The following is a 12,205-nucleotide window of genomic DNA, read 5'->3' as shown; positions in this document are numbered from 1 at the left end:
TTGGTGGCGACTCCACAAATGCAGGCTTAATCAACCTTTCACCGGTTTCAGTGCCTCAAAAATCGGTAACGGCCCATGAGATGCTTTGGCAAACCAAGGTTCCGTAGGAGATGTGCCGCCCCCTCGAAACCAATGCGCGGGTGCGCGCGGCGCGGGTGTGCGCGGCGCAGGTGGCCCATGTCCACAGTTTGGCGACTCCGCTGGGGATGATACACTTACGTGTTACCTAGGGTGAAACTTAAACAAGGTTAGGGAATAGTTTATAGGAGACAGTTGTCGGTTTTCATTACTCGACCTTCTTAGGTCGTTTTAGCTGGCCTTCCTAGGCTTAACCCAACCCATTCGACCAATCGTCCCGTCTGGACGGTCCAAATTCTTATCTAGGCCTAAAGATGGATAGCGATTGACGTCAACCATACCACGATGGTTACTCATGTTTGTATCGAGAGCTTTCACTACTCAAGGGAATGGACTAGGAACCGACCTTAATCATGTTTGGCACGGACTTCTCCACAGACCAGAATTTTAATTGCTTGGTATGGCAACCCACCTTTTTAAGTCAAAACCCTTTAAATGCACTCAGCATGCTGTTATAATGCCCATATGTCTGTTTGTATCATATACGTGATCACCATTTGTAAACAAAACCATGACGAAATTTTGCAAAATAAAACCCCTTTCAAAATGTAAATATTTTCAAAAATGGCCTAAAATAGCGCAAAACAAGCCGAAATTCTGTCCAAATATCGAGTCAAAATTCGGGCCTCAAACCCATTTCAAAATTCACTTCGAGTCAGCACTCCTACAACTACACTACAGTTGTCTAGGACAAACATTTCAATATTTGTCATTTTTAAACCTCATCTGACACAGTGGCACACGCCCACTTCACGAGTCGAGTCTCTTTTGAGTAAGTGTGCAAAAATGGTCGATTATGTTTTGATTCGTTGTCGATTTCTTATCCTCGGTTCCAAAATGGTCGGAACTAGTCATGGAAGCGTTAATGGCAACCCCAACCGTCGTAAATGGTAATGATCAAATCCTAGCTGCGCTCCTTCGTCTCTAGACAAGCCAAGACCAAGCTTATGATCGCTTAATGCTATCGAAAACCGCATTGTAGCTGTAGAAACTAGACTTCCTCCTGCAGAGGATCCCATTCTCGACATGCTCATACACGATAATATTCCACCCTTTCTTGGACAACTAGAAGCCAATATTCCTTCAGGTCCTACTGAAGCTGAAAAGCGACTCCAGTATTTGGAGGAGTAACTAATGTATCTCAAAGGAGATGACATCTATAGGGAAAATAGTCGCAAATATGAGGTAGTAAATGCTCAACTGCCAACTAACTTCAACATGACTGACATCCCGAAGTTTAAGGGGCATGAAAACCCTTTTAAATCACATGTGTGCATTCAAAGACTATATATCTATCAATAGCATCAAGCCAGAGATGTTCTTAAGGATCTTTCCTTCATCTCTCGATACTATCCCTAAGCAATGGTTCTACTCCTTGGACCACAAGAAAATTGCAACTTGGGACGATGCTGCAATTGAGTTCACCAAATAGTACGCAGATAATGCTGAAATTCAAGTCAATAAGCGCACTCTAGAGGTTCTTACCCAAAATGAAAAAGAAGGTTTCACCGACTTCCTAAGAAGGTGGAGAAAGACTAGTACGCAACTCGTCGAACGCCCTTGTTGAAAAGTTCGTGGATAATTTGAGGCCAATCTACGCGAACCATCTAAGGTACCAAAACATAAAGTCTTTCAAAGACTTAACTGTACTAGGAACAAGAATCGAAGACGACATCCGTAAAGAACTCTTGTCCAAAACAATAGGCCGTGGATATCAAGGCACAACGAGTCGTTCTTATGGCTCCACTAGCAAGACCGACGAGGTCAACCTTGTTGAATCATCTACTAAGAAGAATAACCCTCAGAGGAAGTTCACTGACGTCGGTGACTCATACTCCAATGCTCTAAAAAGATTGATGAAACAAGGCAAACTTCAACCCATAGTACCTACACTTAACCCAGAGAAGAAGTCTAGGTTCTGGGATGAGAATGCCTACTGCGAGTACCATAGAGGCAAAGGGCATGATACAGAGAAGTGTTTCAAGTTGAAGCAGGCCATTCAAGATATGACCGAAGATGGATGCTTGCCTATACCTCCTGCAAGCAAGCCTAACAATACTCAGAATCATCTTGGAATTCTAATGATCACGAATGAAGAATCCACCTTGGATTGTTCACACCTCATTTCTCCAGCTGAAGATGAGGTCAGTGCAATAGAAAATGGGAGAGTTATTCCACTATCTCCCCTACTATCGCCGATTTGTCGCATGGGCACAGAGTGTAAGTAGACAAGTTTCAGAGCTAAATGCTGTAGGGGCATCCCTACGCAATCCAAGCACCATACCTAGGGTAAACACGCCGGTGATTCCAATCTTAATCAAAGATCCACAATGCAAGAAGTGATCGCAGTGACCGACAAACTAGTCGAGCAAATAATCAACCTAGAGGCTGAAATGATAAGCTTGAGAGAGATTCATATCATCAATGGAATATGGGCAGATGACGATGAAGATGTTAACCTCAAAGAACATCCTCTAGTCTAGGCTAGTGAAGATCAAGATGTAGACCACCTTACTCGCTCGGGACGTCCATATCAAAATGTCACTCAAGGACAAACAAATGGTCCAGTTTCTACTAACACCAATATCGTCACCCCAAATGATGGCGAAGATATATCTGCTGACCATCTACTAAAGCAACTTCAAAAGACAAAGGCCGATCTTTCAGTCTGGAAACTAGTTGCAAGTTCATTTCCTCATCGCCAGGCTTTACTGCGAGCATTGGCTAAATTGAATGTAGTACACGACTCTACACCCGACGACGTCGTCAACCTAGTCTTCCAAGACTCAATCAAGCTAAGTAACCTAGTTACTTTCTCAGATGAAGACTTGTCTCCCTTTGGCGTCATTCATAACCTCGTTCTATACATCACAGTCACATGCTTGAAGATAAACATACCAATGACTTTGGTGGATGATGGCTCCGCAGTCAACGTCATACCACTAAAGACAACATACAAGTTAGGCATGAAAGAATCAGACTGGACTCCTACTCACCAAGGTGTTTGAGCATACAATGGAATGTGACGTAAAGTAGTGGGGCTAGTTAACATTACTGTGGCCACCGGGCCAATTGAGCGAAAGGTTAATTTTCAGATAGTGGATATCGAGGCATCTTTCAATATACTTTTAGGTAGGCCCTGGATTCACGCTTCAAAAGCAGTAATATCCAACTTACACGAAAAGATCAAGATCCCTTTAGACGACAAGGTAGTGACGATCACTTCGTCACCTATCAAGGTCGTAATAGAGAAAACGTCAAGCAACCAAATAGTTACGGATCCAGTATACGAGCTTGGAGGATTTAAAATCATAAATCTTATAGAGAGTGAGTTGGCCCCCTTGTACTTCAACCCATACTCCAACTTGGTGGTCAACCACATACTCAAAACCCAGGGATACTTCCCGGGAATGCCACTAAACCCTATCAGAGAAAATACCTTTGCACCTTTAAAGGAAGGTCACTCCCAAAGGATACCACTAGGCTTAGGGTACAAGCCCACAAAGGCCGAAACTCTCGAAATTCTGGCTCAAGTTCAAATTCGCAAAAATAAAGGAGTCAAGATGCAACCCTATCTCCCTACACTAAATGGATACTTCGCCAGGGAAGGGGATTGTGAAAATTTTCATGGATTTCCCGAACCTTAGAGATACAGAGGCATTCAACTAGCTGGAATCGAGGTCTTCCACGATTGTTACTTCATTCCTCCAGAAACGGTTCTTACCGTCAAAACTCGTCAAACACCTTGTCTCGACAAACAGGCTGTTAGTCTCCTATTTGGAGAGGATCGATTCGTCAAGGCAGCGCAGGATGAGATCATTACCATGATACTTCAGGACGCCCATTTTAACCCTGCGGCACCGATCACTAACACTAACCCAAATCAGCAGAAAGGATGGAGAAAGTCGATCAAGTGGACCAACAATAAAGGAAAGCTCTTCAAAGTCACCATTGGAGAAGGAGAGATGTTCAAAAGAGAACCCGAAGACGGCAAATTCGAGTCAGAATCAGAGTCGGAGTCGGAACCTAGGTCTAGAGAAGTCGCTAGAGATTCTCCTCCTGTCGTCACTCCCCACCCTTTTGTTTCTCCTAGCTTAGTATCGCCTAGTAACAGTAGCTTAGGGAATGTCCTAGCAACTGTCCCTTTACCGCCACTGACTACTGCGCAAATGGCTTCTTTGTTTCAGTTGTTTTCCAACTTTAATATGAATAAATCTGATTCTGCTTACTCCTTGTGTTATTCTGAATGAAATTCTATTTACGATGATAATGAGGATGATCCTGACCCCGCTCAATCGAATTACCTGCCTACATAATCAAAGAAATATTATAAGAGGGGGAAGGGGCACCACTTATAGAAAACACCGATCCTATCATTGTAGGAATAAAATTAGAACCCCAAGAACTTAGGATAGGCACGACCCTAAACCCCAATGAAAGGGCCAATTTCATCAACATCCTACACGAGTTCAAAGACGTCTTCACTTGGTCTTACAAGGACATGGCAGGGATCGACAAGGATATTATAGAACATCACATTCCAATTAAGCCAGGTTTCAAACCTGTAAAGCAAAAGCTTCATCGAATGAGGACAGAGTGGACTCTTAAGATCAAAGAAGAAGTTGATAAGCAATTCGAAGCTGGATTCATTAAAGTTTCAGAGTATTCAGACTGGGTTGCTAATATAGTCCATGTACCCCAAAAGGATGGGCGAATCCGGGTTTGTGTTGATTTCAGAGACTTGAACAAAGTGAGTCCTAAAGACGACTTCCCTATACCACACATCGAATATTGGTAGACAATATAGCAGATCACGCATTGTTATCCTTCATGTATTGGTGTGCAGGGTATAACCAAATCAAAATGGCCAGAGAAGATATGTACAAGACAGCCTTCGTCACTCAGTGGGGGACATACTACTATACTGTTATGCCATTCGGGCTAATCAATGCTGGGGCTACATACCAACCCAATGCGACTACTTTGCTACATGACATGATGCATAAAGAGGTAGAGGTGTACGTGGATGATATGATTGTCAAATCCAAGGATAGAGAAGGGAACATTGCTAACCTTCGCAAGTTCTTCCTCATATTACGCAAATACAACATGAGGCCCAATCCTAAGAAATGTGCATTCGGAGTAACATTAGCCGGAGGGGAATATAAATTGATCCATCCAAGATAAAGCCCTTAATTGAGATTCCGCAACCCCAGACAGAGAAAGAGGTTAGAGGATTCCTGGGCAAAGTACAGTACATAAGTCGATTCATATCGAAACTCACTATGATCTGCGAACCTATCTTGAAAATGCTCTAGAAAACGGACCATACCATATGGGACGAAGACTATCAGAAGGCATTTGACAGGATGAAGGAGATATTGGCCAAACCACCAGTGCTAATGCCTCCCCAACAAGATCAACCTCTTAGTTTATATCTGATAGTTACCGAAACAGCCATGGGGGATATGCTCTCACAGACCGTTGGAAAGGATGAAAGAGCTATCTACTACCTTAGCAAGAAGTTCTTAGAGTACGAGAGTAAGTATACACCTCTCGAGAAGACATGCCTCGCTCTTGTGTGGGCAACGAAGAAGCTACGCCATTACATGCTTAGCTACTCGGTCAAAGTGTATTCCAAAATGGATCCCGTCAAGTACCTCTTCGAGAAACCCGTTCTCAACGGACGCTTGGCGATATGGACCTTAATGCTCTCAATGTTTGATCTCAAATACATACCTTTGAAAGTCATAAAGGGACGTGCCGTGGCCGAATTCTTCGCAGATAACCTATCAATGATACGCAAGCAATAGACATGTCTACAAACCAGTATAGATTCTTGGGATCTTTACTTTGCTAGGGCATCCAATTTGAGAGGATTCGGAATAGGATTGTTGCTCATTTCTCCTGAAGGCGAGCGTACACCACTTTTTGTCAAACTCGACTTCGAGGTGACAAACAATGCAGCAGAGTATGAAGCTTGCTTCATTGGTTTACAAGAAGAAGTGAGTTTAGGCATCAAGCATCTTCGAGTTCACGACGACTCATACTTAATCATTAACCAAATCACTGGATCTTGGAAAATTTGAGGTGAAAGTCTAGCACCCTATCAGGCTAGGATAGATCAAGTTGCTCAATTCTTCGATCAGGTTACTAATTTACACCTGCTTCGCTAAGAAAATCAGTTTACGGATGCTCTTGCAAAACTCGCATCCTTGATTAATATGCCAGACAACATGGTTGAAATGTCTTTATGCATCGAACGGTGGTCAGAGCTAGCCTATGTGCACTTCCTTATAGATGAAGAGGAAAACCCAGAAGAGCCTTGGTTCCAGGCCATTCTAAATTTCAAGCTCAACGGCACATATCCACCAGACATGGACAAGAGGGGACAACGTGTTATACGCCTACTTGCGTTGCCTTGATCATTCACAGGTACATTAATTAATGGACGAAGTTCACGATAGAGAATGCGGTTGATGCCTGTCGTTGTGCGCACCAAAAATAATATTTATAATTTCCAAACTACAACTAGCAAGCGGTAGTAAGGGTCGATCCGCAGGGAGGTAGGGAGATAATAGTTGTTATTAATTCTAGTCTAAGGGTAACAGTTGTGGGGGTTTTGATATGTATTAAAGCTAAACTAAATGCAAGTAAAATAAAAAGACAATAAAAAATAAGCAATGAAAATAAATGATGTGAGCAAATAATGAAAAGGAGCTAGGATGATCAGGTCACTACATCTACGATGGCACATAAGTCTAGGTAAGTCTCGAAATACAGTCGTGGGTAATGGGTACGACAAGTCCTCTCGGTCCAAGTCAACTAATAGCCCCTCTCGGTCTATGCTATTAGTTCCTAGGTGTTACTAATGCTAACTTTCGTTCTTGACTAGTGATCCTAATGCCTAAATTACATTATCTTTCGATCTAGCAATTTAGTCGTCTTAATTCGTTAATCTAAGTCCTTCCCTATCTTTCGATCTACGGGTTGGTCAAAACTAAGCATCTAACAAGTCTCCACTAGGTCTCATTGATAGATATTGCACTTAACGATTCAAACAAAGCAAATCAGACACGAAGGTGGTTGATCGACCAGCTACCCCAGTCGATCGACCAACCGACTCAGTCGACCGACTAGATAAGCCAGTCGGTCGACCAAGCCCTAATCCGAGGGTGACCTATTCTAATGCCATCTACGCCATAGATCCCCTACATCTTAGCAAAGGGTATTTAGCTAGACATAATAGCGATAATAATAACAGTAAAATTAACAACTAAAGCAAATGAACTCATAATTGAATTAACTAAACAAATAATCAACATGAAACGATAAATTGGCTCTGGGAAAACTAAACTAGCAAGAACTAAACTATGGAAGAAATAAAAATAAACTGAAATTAAGGAATAGAGTTACCGAAGCAAAGGAATAAGCAATGAATCCGAAAGTGAGATGAGAACTTTGTTGAGAATTCTAACTACGAATAACTAATGTATTGTAGGAACTGAATTAAACTAAGCTAATTAATGATAGATCTGTCAAGCAGCAGGTAAAGGTACATTATATAGGAAAATAACATAACCTATTCCTAAACCTAATTACAATTGGGCTTCGGTCTCTCGTCTTTTAAATTGCGCATCAGCTCGTGGGGTGGTCGATCGACCACTTGGACCAGTCGATCGACCACAGGCTTTGTACAGTAATGCATTCTGACAATTCCTGCAGCGCGGACCGATCTTAAAACAGCCGCCATTTCTTCGTTACTTGGTCAAATCAGGTGTTCTATGCGGCGTTAGAAAGCTAAGAGGATAAACTTTCACCTCCAATTGGAATCACTCGATTATCCGCTCTTGAACTCGATATATAGCCATCTGAATAAGGCTACAATGTCGAGAAGCATTCTGACAGTATATAGACCATGTAGGTCAGTCTATAGACCACTGTAGCTGGTAATCCGCTTCTAAAACTCTCGCAAATACATCTTCCAGGCCTTAAAATGCGCACGAACTTCGCTTCCCGAGTCAATACTTCATGTCAAATGCTATGCTAAACACTTAGGGACGAATTTGGCTCATTTCCCGCCGAAATCTTCATATTTCTGCAATGTCACACAAAAAGGAAGAAATACACGAAACAAGGGAAACAGTAGCATAAACTACTCAATTGAGCTCTGAAATGCGTGTGAAATGAGGTGCAAAACATCATATATTAGACACGCATCAAACTTCCCTAAACCACACCCTTGCTTCTCCCCAAGCAAGAACTAGACTCGATCCTAAAACCTAGCGGAACGAGTTCAATCTCAGAGCGAAATGCAACAAGTAAAGCCTAAACCAATTTAATGCTACAAATCAACAATCAATTAGTAATGTGAATGATGCAAACGAGTTATGGAGTCGTTAAAAATTGCTGAACCGTCAACTATAGAGACTTATCATTATGGACTCTCACGGGTCGCCATATCACACAATAAATACGGGTGAGTGATATAGGATTTATTTGCACCGAAATTCCCCTTTTCTTCTACGCATTTCGACTCATATCGAGTCGGTTTCATGTGCCTTTCCTTGCATTTTGTGCCCAATCCCCGTACTTGTGATTTTGTGTATCCCTTTGCAGGAACCGAGTCGAGTATAGAGGAATTGGGGCAAGAAAGGCATTCCCTTGCCTTTACATGAAGAAAAGGGAGATGAGGAGCTGAGGACGGTCCTCTGCCGGCAGGCCGGCAGCCGGTCCACCGGCAGGGGATGGTGCTGTGAGGAGAAAAGAAGGAAAAAAAGCTAGGAGATGTTCTCTGCCGGCAGGCCGGCAGCTGGCCCACCGGCAGGGAACACAAGTCCAACACTTAGGACTTTTTGAAGAAGTTTTTGGGCAAGATTTTGTAGAACGCGCTGCCGGCATAGGCAGCCGGCAGCCGGGCAACCAGCAGAGGGCAGCTCTTCATGAAGAAATGGAAGAAAATTTCAAGAAGAAGAATTCTCTGCCGGTAGGCCGGCAGCCGGCCCACCGGCAGGGAATTACGCAACCTTTATTTTCCTCAGTTTTTGAAGAACGCGCTGCCGGCACAGGAGGCCGGCAGCCGGCCCGCCGGCACAGGAACACGCAGCACGCAAAATGGGCTTTTTCTCTTTTCCTCCCTTAATCCAATGATAGCCTATAAATACCCCCTCCTTAAACCCTTTGTACACATAACCCTAGATCTGAAAAACCTTCCATATTTATTGTAATCTTTCCTTAATCAAGTTCTAATCTTTCAATAATTATTATTAATATTTAGTAAGAATTAGTTAGTTCAAGTAATTGTCAATTGTTTACACTTGTTTGTTGAAGATTGTATTGGGAATTTTGAAGGGTTTTCCTTCTTATTATTCAATCAAGCAATCATCTTTCCTTGTGTTGGTATATTTCCTCTCTTATTCACTTGGTAATCATTTGTTTACATTTTTTCTTGTCTTTCATAATTGTTATAATAATCATCATGTCTTCTCTTTATGTTATTTGTTCTTCCTCTCTTATTAGCATGATTATCTTCAATATGAGTGAGTAGATACCCTTCTAGGGTTTAGGGGGAGTCTATATGGAATTTATGGGCATGATTGTATGATTATTTGGGTCTTTGGTGAATTGTTTATCTTTCTTGTTCATGCACACAAGGTGTTTGATGAATCGCATGAGTGAAAGTTTATGCCTTTTTTCATTATTGCTTAATTCCCCCATTGAATGAAAGTTTGTGGTGGTCTTGTTATATCATAGGATAAACTTTTATCATTGACCCCTTGATTCATCATGTTTGCCCTTAAACCATTTAGATGACCCCGAAAGCCCTAGCTTTTAATTAATCGTATTCATTTTCATCAACTTGTTTGTTCAATTGTTCTAGTAATTAAAACCAAAACCCCTTCTTTTATTATTGATTAAACTTGACTCTAAGTTGAACCTAGTAGCAACCCCCGCCGTCTTCGTGTTCGACCCCGACTAAATACTACGCTTATTCGGGTTTTACAAATAGTTTTGATAGAGGGAAACCGCGACAAATTCTCACTAATCAAATGGCGCCGTTGCCGGGGATGGCGTTAGGTTATGCTTAGTTTTATTTAGAGTCTTTGCTTTAGTCTTATCTCAATTGTTAGTTTGCTTTAGTAGTTGGGTGTTGTTTGTAGAGTGTGTGCGATTTTTGCCTTTCCCTAGTGTGTAAAAACACTAGGAGACTTACGATTTGTCAAGTGTATGCCTAGAAGGAATCACCAAGCTCTTCTATTCAACTCCGACCCCGAAAGGCTTTTTAGAACCTTGAGGACTAGGACTCTTGAAAGAGTAAGGAATAATTCCACACAAGCAAACATTGACCAACCAAACTCACACATCCCACAAAATTTTGATACAACAACTACGATTCAACCAAATATCACAATTGAGACTTTAGTAGAGAACCCCTTTCATAACTTCCCTAATTATACTAGCCCACCTCAAACACCACCACATCAAGAACCAAACCCACCACCACAAATGGCTCTTAGAGATCATAACCGGCCTAACCATAATGATTCATGTAACCCCATCAATTTTGGCACCTTGGCCCCAAACAACTTTGAAATGCATCCCGCCCAAGTCGGGTTAATCGAGAAAGACTTGTTCGGGGGGCATATTGAAGAGGAAGCCCATGCCCATCTCCGGAAATTTAAGAGGAAAGTTTCAATGATGAAGAAGAATGGGGTGTCCGAAGACACCTTGAGAATGATGTTGTTTCCGTTTTCATTGACGGGCAAAGCGGACCGATGGTTGAACATTCACCCACCGGATACTTTCACTACTTGGGATGCTTTGGATAAAGCATTCATGGCCAAGTATTACCCTTCCTCAAAGACCGTGATGCTCCGTAATGAGATTCATACGTTTTAACAAGAGGATGGGGAATCTTTGGGTGAAGCTTGGGACCGTTATCAAGACTTGATAGCAAGTTGCCCCCACCATGGAATACCGGAATGGTACATCACTCAAACATTCTTCCAAACTTTGCTACCAAGGACTAAGGAGATGGTAAATGCCTCAGCGGGGGGAGGTTTTGACCACTTGAGTGATGAAGAGGGCACGGCGTTGATCAAGAAAATGGTAGATTCGGAGGCAAACTATGGTTCTAGAGGGAACATGCTACGAAGGAACGGGAAATTTCCTAAGGAAAATGCCTCCAACTCCGAGACAAATGCCAAGCTTGACTTACTCACAAAACAATTTGAGAAGTTTTCAAGAAATCAAGTGAATCAAGCCGGAACCTCATATGGGGCACCCATGGAAGAAGTGGCTCAAGTCGCGAGTTGTGAACTTTGTGGAGGAAGTGGTCATACTTATGACTTGTGTGGCAACAATTACAATGGGGTCTATGACGAGAATGTTCAAGAGGTGAACGCTTTTCAAGGTTTTAACAACAATTCAAGACCCACAAGACCACCTTACAACAACCCGAACGTCTACAATCCAAATACCAATTTCTACCACCCCGGTTTTAGGAACCACCCCAACTTTAGCTACAAAAGCACCAATGTCCAAAACCCACAACACATTCAACAACAAGCCCCAACCAACCCACCCGGTTTTGCTCAACAAAGGGTAATATTCCCCAACCCAAGACCTAATCCCGGGAACCAAAACCAAAATTATGGGAACCAAGCTCAAGGATACCAAGATTTTGGTGGAAATCAAGGGTTTTACCAAGGGAATCAAGTGAATCAAGCAAAGCAAGGGTTTGGGCAAGGGTATGTTCAAGGGTTTCAAGAACAAGGTCAAGGATCAAACTTCAACAACAATGGTCCTAAAGCTAACTTTCAAGTGGGGCAAAACAACAACCAAGGTACCAATGCTCGGTATGACTATGGGTTCCCTTTACCCATAGCCAACCAACCTTACCAAGAACCTCAAGGTGAGCTCTCTCAAGTTGAGCTTTTAAAGATGATAAAGAACATGCAAATTCAACATAGTCAAGAGATAGCTAATTTTGCTAAAGCTACTCAACAAGAACAAGCAAACTTGAGAGCTACCTTCCTTAAGGACATGAGGGAAATGGAATCTAGGA

General features: G+C 42.3%; 1 non-coding gene across 1 annotated transcript; it reads right to left on the bottom strand.

Moving 5' to 3' along the window:
• Nucleotides 1-11,007: 11,007 nt before the first annotated feature.
• LOC141650862 (small nucleolar RNA R71) lies at nucleotides 11,008-11,114 on the bottom strand. The gene has a single exon (XR_012546874.1). It is a non-coding gene; the product is annotated as a small nucleolar RNA R71 (small nucleolar RNA).
• Between the last annotated feature and the right edge of the window lie 1,091 nt (nucleotides 11,115-12,205).

The sequence above is a fragment of the Silene latifolia genome, chromosome 3, assembly GCF_048544455.1.
Source record: "Silene latifolia isolate original U9 population chromosome 3, ASM4854445v1, whole genome shotgun sequence".
In the NCBI taxonomy this organism is placed as follows: domain Eukaryota; kingdom Viridiplantae; phylum Streptophyta; class Magnoliopsida; order Caryophyllales; family Caryophyllaceae; genus Silene; species Silene latifolia.
Note: the sequence above shows the minus strand (reverse complement) of the source record. Positions and strands in the feature narration are given on the sequence as shown.